General features: G+C 34.9%; 1 protein-coding gene and 1 pseudogene across 3 annotated transcripts in view; both read right to left on the bottom strand.

Moving 5' to 3' along the window:
* The window catches only part of TFPI (tissue factor pathway inhibitor), a 124,045-nt gene that overhangs the window by 66,751 nt on the left and 38,246 nt on the right, over positions 1–19,048 (bottom strand). The gene's annotated exons all lie outside the window — the stretch shown is intronic.
* Positions 7,316–7,644, bottom strand: LOC114045752 (annotated as a pseudogene).

Here is a 19,048-nt window from a genome sequence, read left to right as displayed (position 1 = left end):
ACCTGAGTTCAAATCTGACCTCAGACCAAACACTTGACACTTACTGGCTGTGTGTCCCTGGGCAAGTCACTTAACCCCAAATGTCTAAAACAAAAAAAAGGGGGGATGTATAAAGGAAAACTGGTTCAATATCTTTGATTTAGTAGGTAAAATAAAAATTGAAAGAATCCACTGATCACCTCCTGAAAAGTATCCTAAAATGAAAACTCCCAATAATATTATAGCCCAATTCCAGAGCTCCCAGGTCAAGGAGAAAATATTGCAAGCAAGCAGAAAGAAACAATTCAAATATCATGCAGTCATTCAGGAACACAAAATATTTAGTAGTTTCCACAGTAAAGGAGCAGAGGGCTTTGGGTATGATATTCTGAAAGTCAAGGTAGATAGTATTACCACCAAGAATAACCTCCCCAGGAAAACTCAGTATAATCCTTTAGGGGGAACAAGGAAGCTTAATGAAATAAAGGACTTTCAAGCATTTGTAATGGAAAGAGCCTAGATGAACAGAAAATTTGGCATTCAAACAGAAGATTCAAGAGAAGCATAAAAAGGTAAACATAAAAGAGAAATCATAAGAGAATTAATAAAATTAAACCATTTGCATTCCTATATGAAAAGATAATACATATAGTTCCTAAGAACTTTATCATTATTAGGACAGTTAGAAGCAGCCTACATAGACAAAATGTACAGGTGTGAGTCAATTATGTAGAGAAGATCTCAAAAAAAAATGAAGGTGAGAAAGAGGGATACAGCAGGAGAAGGAGAAAGGGAGAGGCAGAATGGGGTAAATGATCTCACATAAAAGAAGTGCACAAGGAAGAGCTTTAATAGTGGAGGGAAAGATGGAGGGGTGGTAGGCAATGCTTGATCCTCACTCTCATCAGAATAGGTTCAAAGAGGGAAGAATGTGTGTGTGTGTGTGTGTGTGTGTGTGTGTATTTAGCTTATTCCCTTTCACCTAGCAATACAACTAGTAGTATGTATCACAAAGACATTTTTGAAGAAAAAAAAGGAAAAGGACCTATATGTACACAAATGTTCATAGCAACTCTTTTTTGTGGTGGCAAAGAAGAGGAAATTAAGAGGATGGGTGTAATGGAAAGGGGATTATGGACTGCGCAGTACTCTTACTTTAGGTTTAGATCTTAAGGTACAAAGACAAGCTGGATACTAATTTAACAAGTAATTGAGTTTATTTGATAATGCTTAAGGCAATAGAGAAGTAGGAACTAAAATAATGTACATATGCATACGATTTAATCAATCAACATAGAACAAAGAAAGGATATAAATAGACAAAGAAAGAAGATAAGTCACTAAATCAGGTGAGTTCCATCCCTAATGGGGAGACTTGAAGAGAAACCACTACCAAGGTCCTGATTGAGAAAACCTACAGAGGTGGGCATCCCCATCTCTGAAACGAAGACCTCCAAAGGTCCCTTTCTCAAGTGGCCCTTTTTATATCTATGTAAACCATGGGGAAAAAGCCTTAGAACAAAGAGGGAGCTTGGCTAGAGCTCCAGATGCCTATATTTTATGTATGTGTCCAAGCATAGGCCAGATCCTTGGACACACATGTATTTCTTGAGATAAGAGTTGTTCTGCCCAAGTAACATAATTTGTTTATTCTTTGATGTTCCATTCCCTTTGTGCTCCCTGTCACACATACTAACTTTAAATTACATTCCTTATGTCAGGTCAGGAGGCAGTCATGCGAGGGGCTGGGGAGGATCTCCTCAGTTTCCCTTACAACGGGGAATGGCTGAAGAAGTTGTGGCATATGATTATGATGGATTACTATTGAGCTATGGGAAATGACAAGGGTGATGGCTTTAGGGAAAAAAAAAACATTGAAAGACCTATATGAATTAATGCAAAGTAAAGGGAGTAGAACCAGAAGTTTATTATATACAGTAATGGCAATATTGTGTGATCCAAGAAAAGTCCTAAGGACTCATGATGAAAAATACTGTCCACCTCAAGAGAAAGAATTGATGAGCTCTGAGTGTAAATTGAAGTATAGTTTTTTTAAACTTTATTTTTCTTGCTTTTTTGTTTAATAGCTTATATGGATCTATGTATTGCATAATTTCACTTGCATAACATATATTGCTTGCTTTCTCAGTAGGTGGGGAGGAATAGAAAGAAGGGGGAAAATTGTAGCTCAATTTTTAAAAGAATATTAAAAATAGACAACAAATATGAAAAAAGAAAATAATTGTCTATCCATATCCTTATACTTCAATTGGGAATGGCTCATTCTTAGAAACTGGAATTAGTGTATAATATGTCTTGGAATTGATACTTTTCTCAGAGAAAGTTACTACAAAGTTTTCTTCCCTGTTAATTGTATCTCTTTATCTCAGCTTTATTGGATTTGTTCATGTAAAACTTTTAATTTGATATAATCAAAATTATCTTTTTATCTTCTATGATTTATCTTCTATTTTATCTATCTTCTTTTTAATCTTCCTTTTTTAGTCATGAGCTTTTCTCCTATCTATAAATCTGAGCTGTTTTCTTTCATGTTTCTCTAATTTGTTTATGATGTGGCTGTACACACACATACACACACATACATGTCATATCCATTTGGATTTTATTTTAGTGTAACGAACAAGGTATTGATCTATATTAATTTTTCTCCAATATGCTGTCCAATTTCCTCATCAGTTTTTGTCAAATAATGAGTCTTTCACCAAGTAACTGAAGTCTTTGTGTTTACCAGTTACTACAGTACTTGATACATTTGCTTTCTGTAAATGTTGTAGCTAACCTGTCCACTGATCCATTTTAAAATTTTTTAATCAGTACAAAATTTGAGAATTATTGCTTTGTAATACGATTTGAGATGTGGCCCCCTTTGTTCCCACTTCTTTTCATATTTCCCTTGGAATTCTTGACTTTTTTTTGCCACCATATGTACTTTGATATAATTTTTTCTGGTTTTATAAAGGAAGCTTTTGGTGGTTTGATTAGTATAGTATTGAATAAGTAAACACACACACATACATATAAATATATATATAGATATTTTTATCATATTTTTTCATCCTGCCTATGAGAAATTTATATTTTTCCAACTATGTACATATCTTTATTTCTGATAATAGTGGTTTAAGGCTGTATATATTTTATACATTATGTTGTAATTTTGAATAGATTTTCTCATTCTATCTCTTCCTACTACATTTTATTCCATAGAAATATTGATGATTTGTGTGGATTTATTTTTTATCCTGAAAATTTGCTGGTTAAATGTTTCATTTAATTTTTAGTTGATCCTCTAGGATTACCTAAGTAAACTGTATTATCTACAAAAAGTGAATATTTTGTTTCTTGAATGTGTATTCCCTCAATTTCTTTTTCTTGTCTTATTGCTAGTGTGAGCATTTCTAGTACTCTGTCAAATAAAAGGGATGATAATATAAATCTTGGTGTCACTCCAGAATTTATTGGAAGTAATTATATTTAATCTTCATTATTCATGATGGTGATTCTTGATTTTAGACATACGTTATTTATCTATCACTTTAGGAAATATTCATATATTCCTATGTTTCCTAGTGTTTTTTTTTTCCTTCAGAAATGAGCATGGTAATTTGTCAAAAGCTCTTTCTATATTGATTGGCATGATTTTTGTTGACTTGTTATTGATAGGATTAATTCAGATTTTAATTAATTAAGTTTTCCCAATAAGAAACCTAACATGCATTTCCAGTATACATTCAACTGGGTCAAAGTATATAACCTCTGGGATATATTGTTTTAGTCTTTTTGCAAATATTTATTTAAATTTTCTGCATCAATGTTTATTAGGGATATTGGTCTATACTTTTCTTTTTCTGCTTGGCCTCTTCCTAGTTTATATATTAAGGCCATATGTGTATCAGAAAGGATTTGGCAGGATTCTTTCTTTTGCTATTTTTTACCAACAATTTAAGAAATACTGGAATTAACTGTTTTGGGAATGTTTGTTAGAACTCACTTGTGAATTCTTCTGATATTGGGCTTTATTTTTCCCTTTGAAAGTTAATTTGTGGCTTGTCCATTTTTCACTGGAAATAGAGTCACTTAAATTCTCTATCTCTTGTTCTTTTATGTCAAACATTCATATTGTAATAGAATAGAGAAAAATTAATATTTGCCAAAGTGGGGTAATTTATATTTTTTATATTCATTTAAGCTTATTGGCATATAGTAAAGGAAAATACATTCTAACAAAGTTCTTTATTTCTTCTTCATTTGCAGTACATTCTCCTTTTTATTTTTAATATTGACAATTTGGTTTTCTTCTTTCTTTTTGATAAAATTAATGGTTTAGCTGTTTTAAAAATTGTTTTATTTCTTAATTCAACTTTTAAATTTTGTTTGGTTTCAATTTTGTTAAATTTCTTTGATTTACAGGTTTTATATTTTGATATTTAATTTGACTTCTTAAATTGGTTGGGTTTTGAGTATTTTTAGTTGAATTCTTAGCTCATTGATTTGTTCTTTCTTTCTTTTTTGTTAATGCAAATGCTTAGAGATATAAATTTTCATTTAAATATTGCTTTGGTTATATCCCTGAAATTTCAGTTTGTCTCATTGATGATATCATCTTTAATAAAATCCTTTATTGTTTTTATGCTTTATTCTTTGACAATCCAATTCTTTATGAGTAAGTTATTTAATCAAGAGTTGATTTTTAATATGGGAAGCTAGTTGGAACAATGGATAGAGGGCTGGGTGGAGTAAGAAAGATTCATCTTTCTGAATTCAAATTTGACCTCATACACTTACCAGGTGTGACTCTAAGCAGGTCACTTAACCCTGTTTGTCTCATTTTCTTCATATGTAAAAGAAGCTGGAGAAGGAAATGGCAAACCACTTCAGTATCTCTGCCAAGAAAACCCCAAATGCAGTCATGAAGAGTAGGACACAATAAAAAAAAAAATCCCATTCAGAATTGGCCATCTGTAATAAAACTATCTCTTTTTGCAGACAATGTGATGATATTCTTGGAAAATCCTAAAGTTTTAACTAAAAAGTTACTTGAAAAAATTAAAAAGTATAGCCAAGTAGTGGAATACAAAGTAAATCCACATAAATCATCAGCATTACTATATATCACAAACAAAACTATGTGAGAATAGATAAAAATAACTCTAGGCAGTAAAAAATAATACCTGGGTGTATACCTGCCAAAACAAACACAGTAACTGTATGAACAAAATTATAAGAAACATTTTATACAAATAAAAGCAGGTTTAAATAATTAGAAAAAATATTAATTGTTCATGGATAGGCAAAGCCAATATACAAAAATGATAATTTTGCCTAAACTAATTTATATAATCAATGCCACCCCTATTAAAGTATCAAAATATTATTTTACTGACAGAAAAGAATTAATAAAATTCATTTGGAAGAATAAAAAGTCAAGAATATCAAAGGAACTAAAGAAAAAAAATGTAAAGGAAGGAAGTTTAGCAGTACCAGATTTCAAACTATATTATAAAGCAGTAATGATCAATACTATCTGGTACTGGCTAAGATATAGAAAGGTAACTCAATGGAACAGAGTAAACATACAATTTACAGCAGGAAATAAATATAATAACTGTATTTGACAAGTATAAAGACTTAAGATTTTGGGATAAGAATTCATAATTTGCTAAAAATTGTTGGGAAAACTGAAAATGGTATGGGGGAAATCAAGTATAGACCAATATCTTACACTATTTAACAAGATAAGGTCAAAATGGATACATGACCTAGATATAAAGAGAGATATTACAAGAAATTGGAAGATATTGGAATATATTACTTTTCAGACTTACGGATAGGCAGACAATTTGTGAATAAACAAGAGATGGAGAGTAAAGTTAGGTGTAAAATGGATAATTTCAACTATATTAAATTTTTCAAAATTGGACAAATAAAATGAATGTAGTCAAGATTAGAAGGAAAGCAGGAAATTAGGGGAAAAAATTATAGACAGTTCCCAGAAAATTAAAACAATCTTGAGATATTTTATTTTTTATTAATCAGATTGACTAAAATGATTGAAGGAGCAAGTGACAAATGTTAGAGGGAATGTGGAAAAATGGGACACTATTTCATTGTTGGTAGAGTTGTGAATGAATTCATCCATTTTGAAGAGCAATCCAAAATTATGCCCAAAGGCTTATTAAACTGCCTTTGACCCAGTAATACCACTATAAGGTCTATTTCCAAAGATGATTAAGGAAAAAGGAAAAGAATCTAGATGTTCTAAAATATTTATAGTAATTCTCTGTAATGCAAAGAAGTGGAAATTGTGGGGATGCTCATCAGTTTGGCAGTGGCTGAACAACTTATTTGATTGTGATAGAATACTACTGTGCTATAAAAATGATGAGCTTGATGGTCTTAGAAAAACATGAATAAACTTGAATGAAGTAACAAAGAGCAAAATGAATAGAAGCAAGAGAATATTGTATACAGTAACAACACTATTGTTTTAAGAACAACTTTGAGTAAAGAAATGATTTTGATTATTATACATATGCAAATTAACTACAAAGTACATGTGAAAGAAGATGCTAGCTGCATCCAGAGAAAGAACTGATAAATAGAGTATGTATAGAATTACATGCTTATTTGTGTCTAATGGTAGCCTCCTTTAGGGTGGGAAGGAGGAAAGGGAAAAAAAGGAAAGAAGAAATTTACACTATAACTTTATTATGTATTTAAAAGGAATAGCAAGTTGTACATAATAGATGTGCAGTTTCATTTACAATCATATATTTTATTATACTATGTTATGGAAATGGTCATTTTGTTCCATAAATTAAAAATAATTTTTTTAAAAGCACACTTGCTACCTAGATGATCCTGGACAACTCACTTAACATCTCTCAGCTTCAATTTCTTAATATGTAAAATATGGATAATAATGGCACCTGCCTTACAGTGCTGTTGCAAAGTTCAAATGAGATAATATAAGTTAAGGACTTTGGAAACTTTAACAACTGCACAAATGTGAGCTATTATTAATATTATAACTGACTTATCATTGGGGAAATGACTAAAACGATTTTTAATTTTTTTCTGTAACCATGTATCATTTTATTTTATTGTGATCAGTAGAGGATATGTGTGTGTGTGTATGTATAACACAAATATAAATAACATGCACATGTTTATATGTATATGTGTGTATACATGCATATATATATATATATATATATATATACTTTTTTTTTATAGGCGAGCCAGGGAAATGGCTAGTCTTCTATTGGAGAGAAGAAAACATTACAACACATCTCAAGTAAACCAGTCCAGGGGCTCAGTGGCTAAACTGGTGGGGTACCAGCTTGTAATGAGTTCCACAGGGCAACGCTGTGTCTCGCCTTTGTGAAGCCAGAACCAGACGACTGCACTGTTGTCCTCTTCACAGATACAGCCCACTATTCGCTTGTCAACAATGGAAGGGATCAGGTTGGATTCCTCTTTAGTCCCTGTAGCTGCCTTTGGGGTTAGGACATTGTATGGATCCAAATCATCCCTGGCAGCCATTAGGTCACCATGGAGCGAGTGGTCACCCCAGCAGGGCCACAGGCCTTCAAAGCCTGGACTTCCAGTGCCTCGGCGCTCCCGCAGTAACCTTGAAGCCATCGCGCCTGAGACAACTGTACATATATATATATATATATCTATATATATAGATATATAGATATATAGATATAGATATAGATATACTTTTATGCATTTTTGTGAGGTTTTATCCAATACATGATCAAGTTATAGAAAGTTTCATGTACAGCTCAGAATACACACACACACACACACACACACACACACACACACACACACACAGGATACAGCTTTGTTGATTATTGAATGGAAAGAAAAATCTCTTTCCTGATCTTCAGCCTTACATCTCCATCTGCCTCTGGAACCTGATATTCTTTTGATATCTTCTAGTTAACATTTCCCAAACTGAATACATTATTTTTTTCACTTCAGATCCTTCTTTTTACAATGTAGGTGATCTTAGCTGTAGCTTAAAGTGTTAGGGATTTGCCTGAACCACAGATATATTCAAGGTTTAAGTCCCTCCAGAAAGTGGTTTTAAACTAGGTCTTCTTGATTTTGAGGATATTATTCTATCCCCACTACACCATTCTGCCTTTCCTATGTATTGATTATGTATAGTGTTAAAAAGTGTATGTGTATATATACATGTATGTATACATGTATGTATATATAACTGAATTCATACAATATAAATTGTATGAAGATATGTTATATATGTTCAGGAGATCACACATGTACACGAATAAATGAAAGACAAGATGTGATGAGTATATAGGACATGTTCAACAAAGAAGGGAGAGTGCATCAATCCAACCATAGTCAATAGAGATATATAATTTAATTATTTGGAAAAGGATACTTCCATCTCTAAAATTTCCTTTTACTTTTCAAGTTAGAAATGAAAGATTGTTTTTCGAATACTTGATTTTTTGGTACTTGTTTGCATTTTTCCATTAGATTTCCTATAATAATTACCCAAGTATTATTGGGCTGTTTCCTCTAACACCTACATTTCTTTTCACCCCAGATGGTTATGTTTACTTACTACTGACTTATCCAAGATTAAAAAAAAAAACGCATATTGACTCCTTTTGGATTTCTCTCTTCTGCCATAATGTTGCATGTAATTGTGCTATGATTTCTCTCACATAGTCCTTTGGCTACTCACACTTCCTATAATAACTTTAATTATTGAGCAGAATTTAAACCAGTATATTTTTTTTGATCAATACTCCTTACATACTGGGCCTTTAATAAAGGTAATTGATTAAATATTAATCTAGACTCTTCATAGTTCAGACTAATGCAAATTTCAGCCTAAGAAGAAAATGGCAGCATTATTATGGATTATACCTAATAGCTACTATTGTAAGTTATAATCACAGCCTCTTCTGTCTTAGTAGACAGTGAAATCAAGAAGATATTGGTTTGTATTCTACCTCAGATACTAGCTGTATGACCTTGAATAAGTCACTTAACTTCTTTGACCCTCAGTATCCTCATCTATAAAATGAGAATAATAATGATATCTAACTTAGTGGATTATAGTGAAGATCAAATGAGATAACATAATTATTATTGCAAATCTTAAAGCTCTGTATAGATATGGATTATCATAATCATCCCCAACTTAGAAGGAGGAATTGAATCTAATGAAGAATAAAAGCGTGCATTTATGTAGTACTCTTAAGTTTTGTAAAGTGTTTTTCATGTTACCAAATTTGATGCAACAAAAGAGACCTAGGTAACACTGGGTTGTGTATGTTTACCCCACCAAAAAGAAAAATAAAGGAAACTAAGAATGGACAAATTGGAATGTACTCAGAAATAGAGAAGGGTATCTGGGTGGTGAGAGAACTGGAGAACATGAGACATGAGAATTGATTGATGAAGCCAAGTGTATTTTTTCCCAGTAAAAGAAAGATTTATAGGGAATATAATAGCTGTTTTGAAGAGTTTGAACTTATGTGGAAGAAGATAACTCCAGAGGGCAGAAGTAGAATTGGTGAGTTCTAGATTTGACATTAGAAAACTTGGTTTCAAATTCTAGATGTACCACTTATTAGCCAGATGGTTTGCCAAGACACTTGCCTTCTTTCAGTTCCTTCCCATGTAAAATTAGGGAGCTACATAGATGACCTTTAACATTCCTTCCAACAGGAAATTCTATGATTTTATGATGTTACAGAGAGAGAGCCAGATTCCATTTTTGATATTAGGAAAACTTCTTAACAAGATTTGTCCAATGGTGGATTGGCTCTCATGTTAAAAAGTATATTTCCCCATCCCTGAATCATTTTAAACTGAGTTCTTACAACACCAATAAATTCAGTATGCTGGTGGAAGAAGAGAAATCACAATAATGTATTACATTTATTAGGTATAAAATGAATTAAATGACACAGAAATCCCTTCTAGCTTTGTGAATCTGTGAAGTAAATTGTAAGTCATAGGGAGTGATCACCTGTTGAAGTCTTATTTTATAATATTGTAATGAAGCCCAAAGTATCTTTAAAGACCTAAGAAACAAAAATATCAGCAAATTCCCAAATATCAATTGAGTATTTGCTATATATGATGTTCTAGATATTATAAAGAATTGTAGCTTAAAATAAATGGCACTTGTTTACAAAAAAAAAAGGCTCTGATCTAAGGATAATTTAAAAAAATGCTTCTGGCAAAACAGCGACACATAAATACCTAACTTTATTTTAAAACACACTATTTACTTTCCCCCCAAAGTCTTCCCTCACCCAGGTGCATACAGGATCAAACAGAGGGATGAACCAAGAAATGAACTCTCTATACTGTCTAACATATAATAGATGCATAATCAATGTCAGTTAAATGAATAATTGAGATCATCTAGCCCATTCCACAATTTTGAAGTCTAAATGAATATTATAAAATCTCTAGGCCTGTCAATATTTATAATGAATCCTTTCTGTGTTCCTCACATTGCAAAAGAAGTGAGATAGAAGGACTATTTTCAAATATTTGAAGGCAAATGTCATTTAGTCTTAGGAGAAATAAAAGCCCAGCTAGTCAAGAAATGGTCAAATTGCACTGGAAAAGACAAAATTTTCTTGAGCTCTGACCACCTAGGCTTAGAAAAATCCTAGTTATTTCTTTAGAAAATGGAGGGTAGATGGTTTCCATAGACATTCATAGGCATTCAAAGGGCAAGAAATTAACTTCATGAGGGGATAATATACTTAGTTTCATCTATCAGTTCCCATCTACTCCATTACTGTGGTATATTCTCTCATAACTCCCTGTAACATTTTTCTTAGATAGGGGTTGGAATACAGCATGCTCCCCCTGCCTCCTATAGAATTTTCTACTGCCACTAGTATTCAGCAACTTTTCCTCCTTTGAAGTTTATTAATGCTTTTTACCCAGCATAAATCATGGTGGGTGTTGTCTAGCAGTCTCCAGATATTCTCAATGTCAACTCAATTCATTTGTCAACTCAACTCTCAACTCCTTTCTCAATGAGTTCAATTCTTGACTCCCCAGTTTTCTCTTTTCCCTCACTCCTGTACCTAGGGAAATTCAACATTTACGTTGATAGTGCCTCAAAAAACTCTAATCTCCTACTTTTTCAGTCTTCTCAAATTTTAAGATTTTTTTTCCCTTCACTTCACCTTAGCCATTCACAGGACTAGTCAAATCCTGTGTTTGACAATTATCAATAGGTGTTGTGATTCCTTGACTAAAAATGCTGATCTATTGTCTATCTGACTGTGATTTCATTTCATTCTACCTCTATTTATGCTTTACTCTTCCTAAACCTATTTTTTTTTACTTTATTGGTGCCCTTTAATCTGCCCACCTCTTTCTATTTTCTCAGGCATTTAACCCTGATCAGACAGCTTTTCTTCATTCTCCATCCCAATTAGCTATACTCTATTATTTTCTCTTTTCCTGAATTAATCATACTTTTCTACTATTGCTATTTATTCCCTTCCAAACCCCAACTCTGGATTAATCTCACAATCTGCTCTACTCCATGATGATGAAAGGAGCTGGAGGAGGCCATGCAACCTAACTAACTGAGTACATTCCAAATTTATGTTCTCTAACCTGAAATGGGCTCTTACCAAAGCATAGTAATCCCTTTACTCATTCCTAAATGATTGTCTATTCCACTCCTGACAAAGCTGATTCCAAAAGTTTTCTTGTCTCTTCAAACCTCCCACATATTACTCTCCTTCCTCTCCCACCTAAGGCATTTGCTTCTTACCTTACTGAGAAAATTGAGAACATTAACTGTGAGATCAATCTTTCCCACTTAGGTTTATCTCAAAACTCCTTGACTTCATCTTCCCCTCTCTTCTCCTTTCCTCCAGGTTCTGATAATGGACTGTCTCCTTGCCAAAGTTAAGCCCTCTGTATACATCCCTGATCACATCCCTTTTTTTTTTACAGCATATTGCCATATCAATTAGTCTTCCTTTAAACTTCTATCTTCTCTTTCTACTGGTTCCTTCCCTACTGCCTTCCAATATTTCATCTCCTTAGCTGTCATCTTATATTTTTCTTACCTTTCCCATCTAAGCTCTAAGAAAAAAAGCTATTCACATTTCTTGCCTCTACTTCCTCCCCTCTTTCATTCTTCAACCCATTTCAACCTATCTTTTGATCACATTATTCAACTCACCATGCTCTCTTCAGAGTTGAGCCCAATTTCCTAATTACTGTATCTAACAATTTTTCTCCTTCTGGCCTTCTCTGTTGCACTTGATATTATTGACTACCTTCCTTTTGGATGTTCTATCTTGCTTGATTTTCATCGCACTCTCCTTCTTCTCCTCCTCCCTCTTCTTTTTCTTCTTCTCCTTCTCCTCCTTCCATAGCATTCCCCCTATCCATGTGTATACCTTCAAGGTACCTCCTCTTTGTACTCAATACTCTCTCTTTATAATCTTCCCCTCCCAATCCACCCTTCTAAAATGGCCCTATTTCTTCCAAGAATACCATCACTTTTCAAGTCTCCTGGGTTTGTAACTTTGGTATTATCCTTTCGCCTTACTCTTTCCCCACACGACTAATCAGTTGCCAAATTTTGCCATTTCTACCTCCACAATATCTGTTACATCTGACAGTTTCTTTCTACTCACACTATCACTGTCTTATTTCATGCCCTCAACAGTCTTCCCAAACTATTGCAATAATGTCTTCTTTGTTGTGCCCACCTCAAGTCTCCCCAATACAATCCATCCTCCACACACCTGGCCATGCCACTTCCCTATTCAGTAAATTTCAGTGGCTCTCTATTGCCTCTGAAAAATAAATAACTGTGTGTGCTTGCACATATGTGTGCATATATAATAAAAAATATAGATAAAATATAAATGTCTCTATTTGGCTTTTAAACCCATTTATAAGCTGATGCCAACCTATCCTTCCAACTTCATTTTTCCCTTTACTGAACCTGTGGTCCAGCCAAACTGGCTTTCTCTCTCTCAAACGTGACATGCCATCTTCTGTCTCCTTTCTTTTATACTATCTGCCTAAAATCTGTCACCCTCCTTACCTCTTCCTAAAAAACAAAACAAAACAAAAGCATTTTTCTCCTTTCAAGAAGGAACTCAAATACTGTCTTCTATATAAGACCTTTCATATTTCTTTCTAACTCCTGTGGGTTTAGTTTTTCTTAATTTTTTCTTATTTATTGTGTATACACAACATATGTAGATATACACACATATATACATATACATATACATATATATAATATACACACACACACACACACACACACACACACACACACATACATAATGAGGGGAAGTCTATACCAAGGTATGAAGCCTCAATCAAAATACATAACTTGTTAGGTGCCATATTCCTTGGTGTACTCTCTAAAATAATTTCATCTTCCATACATACATATAGAAAGGCCAAATCTGATTCAATACAATGCACATTTAGTAAACAGAAGCTATGTAGAGTATTATGTTAATTGCTGAGAACATACAAGTGAAAATAAAGTTCCAATACCCAAGAAGTTTGTGATCAATTAGAATTTTACATATTTTCACATTTACATATTACCAAAACTCTACACATTTACAAAATAACTACATTAATGTCAAATGAATGTGGAAATAATATTCTCCACAAAAAATAAACCTTAAAACTTTTTATATCTTAAAAAATAAAAACTTGGAATATACAGCATGTCCTTTCATTACATGCACTTGTTTTACATGAGTTGGCATTGAGTTTATAGATTTTGACACACATTCTTTAATTCTTCATCATAAAACCACCCTTTTATGCCAGTGAATATAAAGTATAACTTTGATCAACAGTTCATTTTTCTAAAGTGCAGGCTTGATTATAGCCCACAAACATTTAGGTTTAAATAATATGAATTTGTGGGTCTTTGAAACATGTTTATCTCTATGTCTTGGACAAATAGCTCAGCTTTGGTGATATATGGTATGGTGTGGTATTATGCTAAAATATTCTATCTCCATTTGGGGGTTTCTATAATCCTGGAATAAATCTGCTTCTTGATATATCAAAATATTTATCAAAATTTGTCACTCTCCATCCTCTCAATGGAGACAAGACTTTTAAGCCCACTGGAAATAAAAACATCTGTGAGGATAGGAAGTGAAAACTATGTTTTGTGTTCTGGTGATGATGCTTAGATCTTATAGTCTTACCTAGATTTCTTCTGAAAATAGTTTTGTGGTATAATCTTTAATGAAAAAGAGAATTTCATTAGCTAAAATTATCCTTTCCAATCTTCTGGAGTACATTCTTTTTATTGGCATGTACATGGCAAATGTTTTGTTTTGTTTTTTACTTCACAGTAATCATTAGCAAGCTCTTCTGCTCTCTCCCAGGCCCATTTTAACAGTCTTGATGTTCTTCCAACCTCAAGGAGCCCCTTTGCCACACTGTAGAGGAATAAATAACAGCTTTTCAAGTGGTCAGGTCACTCTCAAGGTCTATGCTTGCTTTCTGATGATTAATTACACTATTCTGCTGCTACATTTTGTCAGATGATGTCATTAGTTTTGGGGTTTAACCACACTTTTCTTTGCCTTTTAAAGTTATAACTGATCCTCTTACATTGTGGGGCTTGACCTAAAAGCCTATCCTCGAAATGTATGATTTTCCCATACCAACAGCTGTTGCAGGACTTTTAAAAGTCATTGAAATGTGCTCTTTAATATTACAACTTTTCCATGTTTCTTTGGATAAATATCATTTTTACAAATCACATTATTAAAAACATAATAAAAGAGAGCAACGAAATATGTGTATATATGGAATCCAACATTCAACTGACGGAGAACTGACTAGAAGTGCAAAAACTATCCCATGATATGGTTCCATATGGTTAAAGTTAGATGTTCTGAATTATTCTGGTATTCATAGAAGTACGCACACGCACACACCCACACACCCATACCCACACACACACACACACGAACATTAATGTCACAGAATACAACCATATCAACATTACTTTTTGTCCCAAATAATTCCCACACTGTTTTATGATACAAGATAGAAAATTATCAGATACATAAGAGAGGTCAAAGTAGTCAGGAGGATTCAAGGAAGAAAGCAATATTTCTAATTGCAGAAATTAAGAAAGTCATAGAATCACATAATTCTGATTTTGAAGGCTTCCCTGGGAAAGGCTTTATGGAGCAGGTGGCATTTGAGCTGACTTTTGAACTAGTCAACAGGATAGATGAAATGTTAGGTCACAGGGGAGATAATGTTCCAGCAAGAGAGAATATCATTCACAAGGGCATAAAATTAGGAGAGGTCAGAACAAGTTCAAGATAAAGTGAGTAATCCCTCTTGGCTGGAACACAAGAGTATAAAAAGAGAAATGCTAAAAAATATGGAGGGAAAGGCAGGGTGAAGCCAGAGTGGAAGATGCCCAATTAAGGAGTTTGCATTTTATTCAGTAGGACATGTTGAACTACTGGAGGTTTTTGAGTGAAATGACCACAACTTTGCATCAGAAATACTACTTTGTCAGTGATGTAAAGGATGGATTGTGTGAATTAAAGTGTCTATGCAAACATATATGTAATAAAATTTCCTTATTTGAAATTCTCTCCATTCACTCCATATTATATAAATTGAAACAGAATGATGCAGAGGGAAAAATGCATGGCTTGGCAACAGCTGTGTTCTTGGTGCATTTTTACTTCTGTCACCAACTGCTGTGTGACTACAGGCTTACCATCTTTGAGGCTTAGTTTCTACATTTGTAAAATGTGCATCATAATAGCTATAGCAATCTATCTCACAGATTTCTTATGAAGATCAAAAGACTTAATATATTTACAATTATTCGAAAACTTCAAAGTTCTGAACAAATGCCAGATATAATTTCTTACTGTTTCCCTTCCAAAGTATCTTGTGTATTTCATGGTGGCTCAAAACTAATTTAATTTTTTACCAATGCTACAATTAAACAGGATAGACAAACACTGGGAAGAAAAAGAGAAGAAAAAGAATAAAAATCAAGATTTTTTTTTTCTGCTCAGAGAAAAAAAAAGTCCCATTATTATCCTTGTGGTGTATATTAGTTTTCTCCACTCAGGACTGCTGATCTTTTAGTGGCCTAATCTTCTCACCTGTCTACTGAAATATGGAGGCCAATTTTGGTCCTTTGAGCTATTATGCCCATGAAGTTTACTGTTGTTGTTGAGCCATTTCAGTTGGATCTGACTTCATGACCTTATTTGAGTTTTTCTTGGCAAAGATACTAAAGTGGTTTGCTATTTCCTTCTTCAGCTCATTTTACAGATGAGGAAATTGACACAAACAGGGTTAAGTGACTTGCCCAGGGTCACACAGCTAATAAGTGTCTGCAGCTATCTTTGACCTCAGAAGGATGAGTCTTCTTGATTCCCAGACCAGTGCCCCATCTGATGGGGTTGGGATCTGGGCCCCAGAAAGGAAAAACCCTGGACTTTACCAACATGGCCAAATCTCTGGCATTCCCCTGAGGCTATAATCCCCGTCAGCTGGCCTTTCATTGTGGACCTCCCTAAGGCCCAGGCCACTTCTCCATTCTCCCTTGGCTATGTGGTCCAGGTACCTGGAATTCTATTACCTCATAGACTACTCAGCCACTCCTAGATCCCTCCCATAGGCTTTCTGTATGTAAGGTCCATCTTGTCTCCATTAAGATGCCTAGATTCTTATAATCTAGCCATGGCTCAGATTCCTAAAATCTAGCCAATAAGCCAATAGTTTACTAATGTCCACACTCCTTAAGAGTCTGCCCAATATGATGGATGTTCTAATAAACCTTATCTTTGGCTGAAAGAAGGCTTGGGTCAAATTCTTTTGGGCAGGACCCGCTTGTTGTGATGTTGGGGTCCCAGGAACCCTGCCTAAATCACATCATTTTGGTGGCCCATATGGGCAAACTGCCTGACCCCAAGTTCCTCTCCAGCCAAGACTAGAAGGTATGTAAGCCTCCCCACTTCCCTCCTTTTTTGTTCTGCAGTTGGGGTCACTCTCCAAGCACCAAGGCTTGGAGTTGCTTTTCTGACAGATGGTGACGAGACTGTCTAGCACTGGGCCTGACACTCTCAGGCTCTCGGTCCACTGGGTCAGTTCAAGGCCATGGACCTGGGTACACCTTCTGCAGCATAGAGGGCAAGGATGGACACCCTATCTGGAAGTGTATGCCCAATTCTGTCAATTCTCTCAGTGCTAGGGAATTGGGGAAAGCTGCACTTGCTTTTTGGTTCCCTGAGGCTTACTTACTCCCTTCCCTCTACATCCCTGAATCCTCCTTCATGGAGGTTACAGGGAAAGTTAGAACAGCTAAAAGTCTCTTGGCAGATTCTGGAGGTTTTGTGATTGATCATTAAGGAGTTTAGAACTCCTCTTTACAACCCTGGTCACTCTTTTCTCCCACTCCCTTCACTTGAGTCAAGAGGGTATCTGTTAACCCCTCTCATAGAAGAAGAGAGTTTCACCCTTTACCCCTCACTTTTGATTTTGCCCTCCCCAACCTGGGGAAAAGGAAGGAGGGGGGAGGGGCAGCAGCTATAGTGTGGGTCCTCCTGGCAATGGCCTTGAGCTCTAGGGCAACCTTAGCCTGAAAACATCACCCAGGTTCAGCACATCCTGCTCAAGGTAATGAAGCTAGCCTCAGAACTCGGGTAGTCATGCTCTTTTAAATTTGTAGTTTTAACTGTTAAGGATGAGATTTTGATTCTCTGTGTAAAGTAATTTGGAAGTGCATTTAACAAAACTGAAATCACCTGATTGGTAATGGGTTTGTTTCAAGTTTCAAATTGGTAAACTTTCTGTATCAGTTATGTCAAGCAACTTTTCATAATTTGGTTACCACTAAAATAATTTAGCTATTGCTGGTTGTTGTTTTAATGTGTGAACTAGCCAAAAAGTTTGTTTGGGTTATATATGACTTGTTGAGAATTTGCAAGTGTATAGATATCTCTAATGATTGGCTTTTTACACCAGGACAAATTTAAGTTTGAGATGTAAATCCTGGAAAAGCTTTTCTTAAGCTATGATTAGTAAAACTTGCTGTTTGAGAGAGAAGCTCATAGGATTTTATTTTGAGTTGTCTGATGGGTCATAATCCATCAATAATCAATAATCCACCATCTGAGGAAATGCCACAAGCTACTCAGAGAAGGTGATACTGGTGGGAAGTCAGTATTGGGAAAAGCTGAGAGAACAATTTTATCCTCAGTCTAAGATGGGATCCTCCTGGCTTAGTTTCCTCATTATGTTCCTTTGAAAGGGAATGTTACCCACCTGGCTATTCCTGAGTCTGGCTACGAGGTGGATTTGATACTGCATGGTTGGAAAACTGAATTATCTGAATCCAAAAAGAGCTAAGGATGTTTTATCCTCTCAAAGTTGGGCCCTAAATCTAGTCCCTGCTTTACATCTGGGCCCTACAGTTTTTTCCATCAGATTTGTCTTCTAGACTATGGGCCATTGACCTACAGTTGGTAGCCAATGTCCCTAAATTGTTCCCTGGATGCAGCCTGTGCTCAGTTCCAGTCAACCTTCTCTTTGGGACCCCCTCAAGGCAGGGACAGCTCTACTCCTCTTGCCAGCAGAAAGCAGCTTCAGAAGCTCAGACCTTTGCCCCTTACTCCAAAAGAATTTCGGTCCCATTTGTTTGAGGGGGGAATGATGGGGTTGGGATCTGGCCCCAGAAAGGAAAAACCCTGGACTTTCCCACATGGCCAAATCTCTGGCATTCTCCTGAGTCTATAATCCCATCAACTGGCCTTTCATTGTGGACCTCTCTATGGCTTCAGGCCACTTCTCTATTCTCCCTTGGCTATGTGGTCCAGGTGGACTCCTGAACCTCTAAACCCGCATCATATCCACTGTGCCACCTAGCTGTCCTCTATGACATGCAAACTATTCTTTAATAATAAGAGTGCACACACACACACACACACACACACACACACACACACACACACACACA

The sequence above is a fragment of the Vombatus ursinus genome, unplaced genomic scaffold (assembly GCF_900497805.2).
Source record: "Vombatus ursinus unplaced genomic scaffold, bare-nosed wombat genome assembly UNPS02014779.1, whole genome shotgun sequence".
In the NCBI taxonomy this organism is placed as follows: Eukaryota; Metazoa; Chordata; class Mammalia; order Diprotodontia; family Vombatidae; genus Vombatus; species Vombatus ursinus.
The sequence above is the reverse complement of the archived record's forward strand: the minus strand, read 5'-3'. Positions and strand labels throughout refer to the sequence as shown.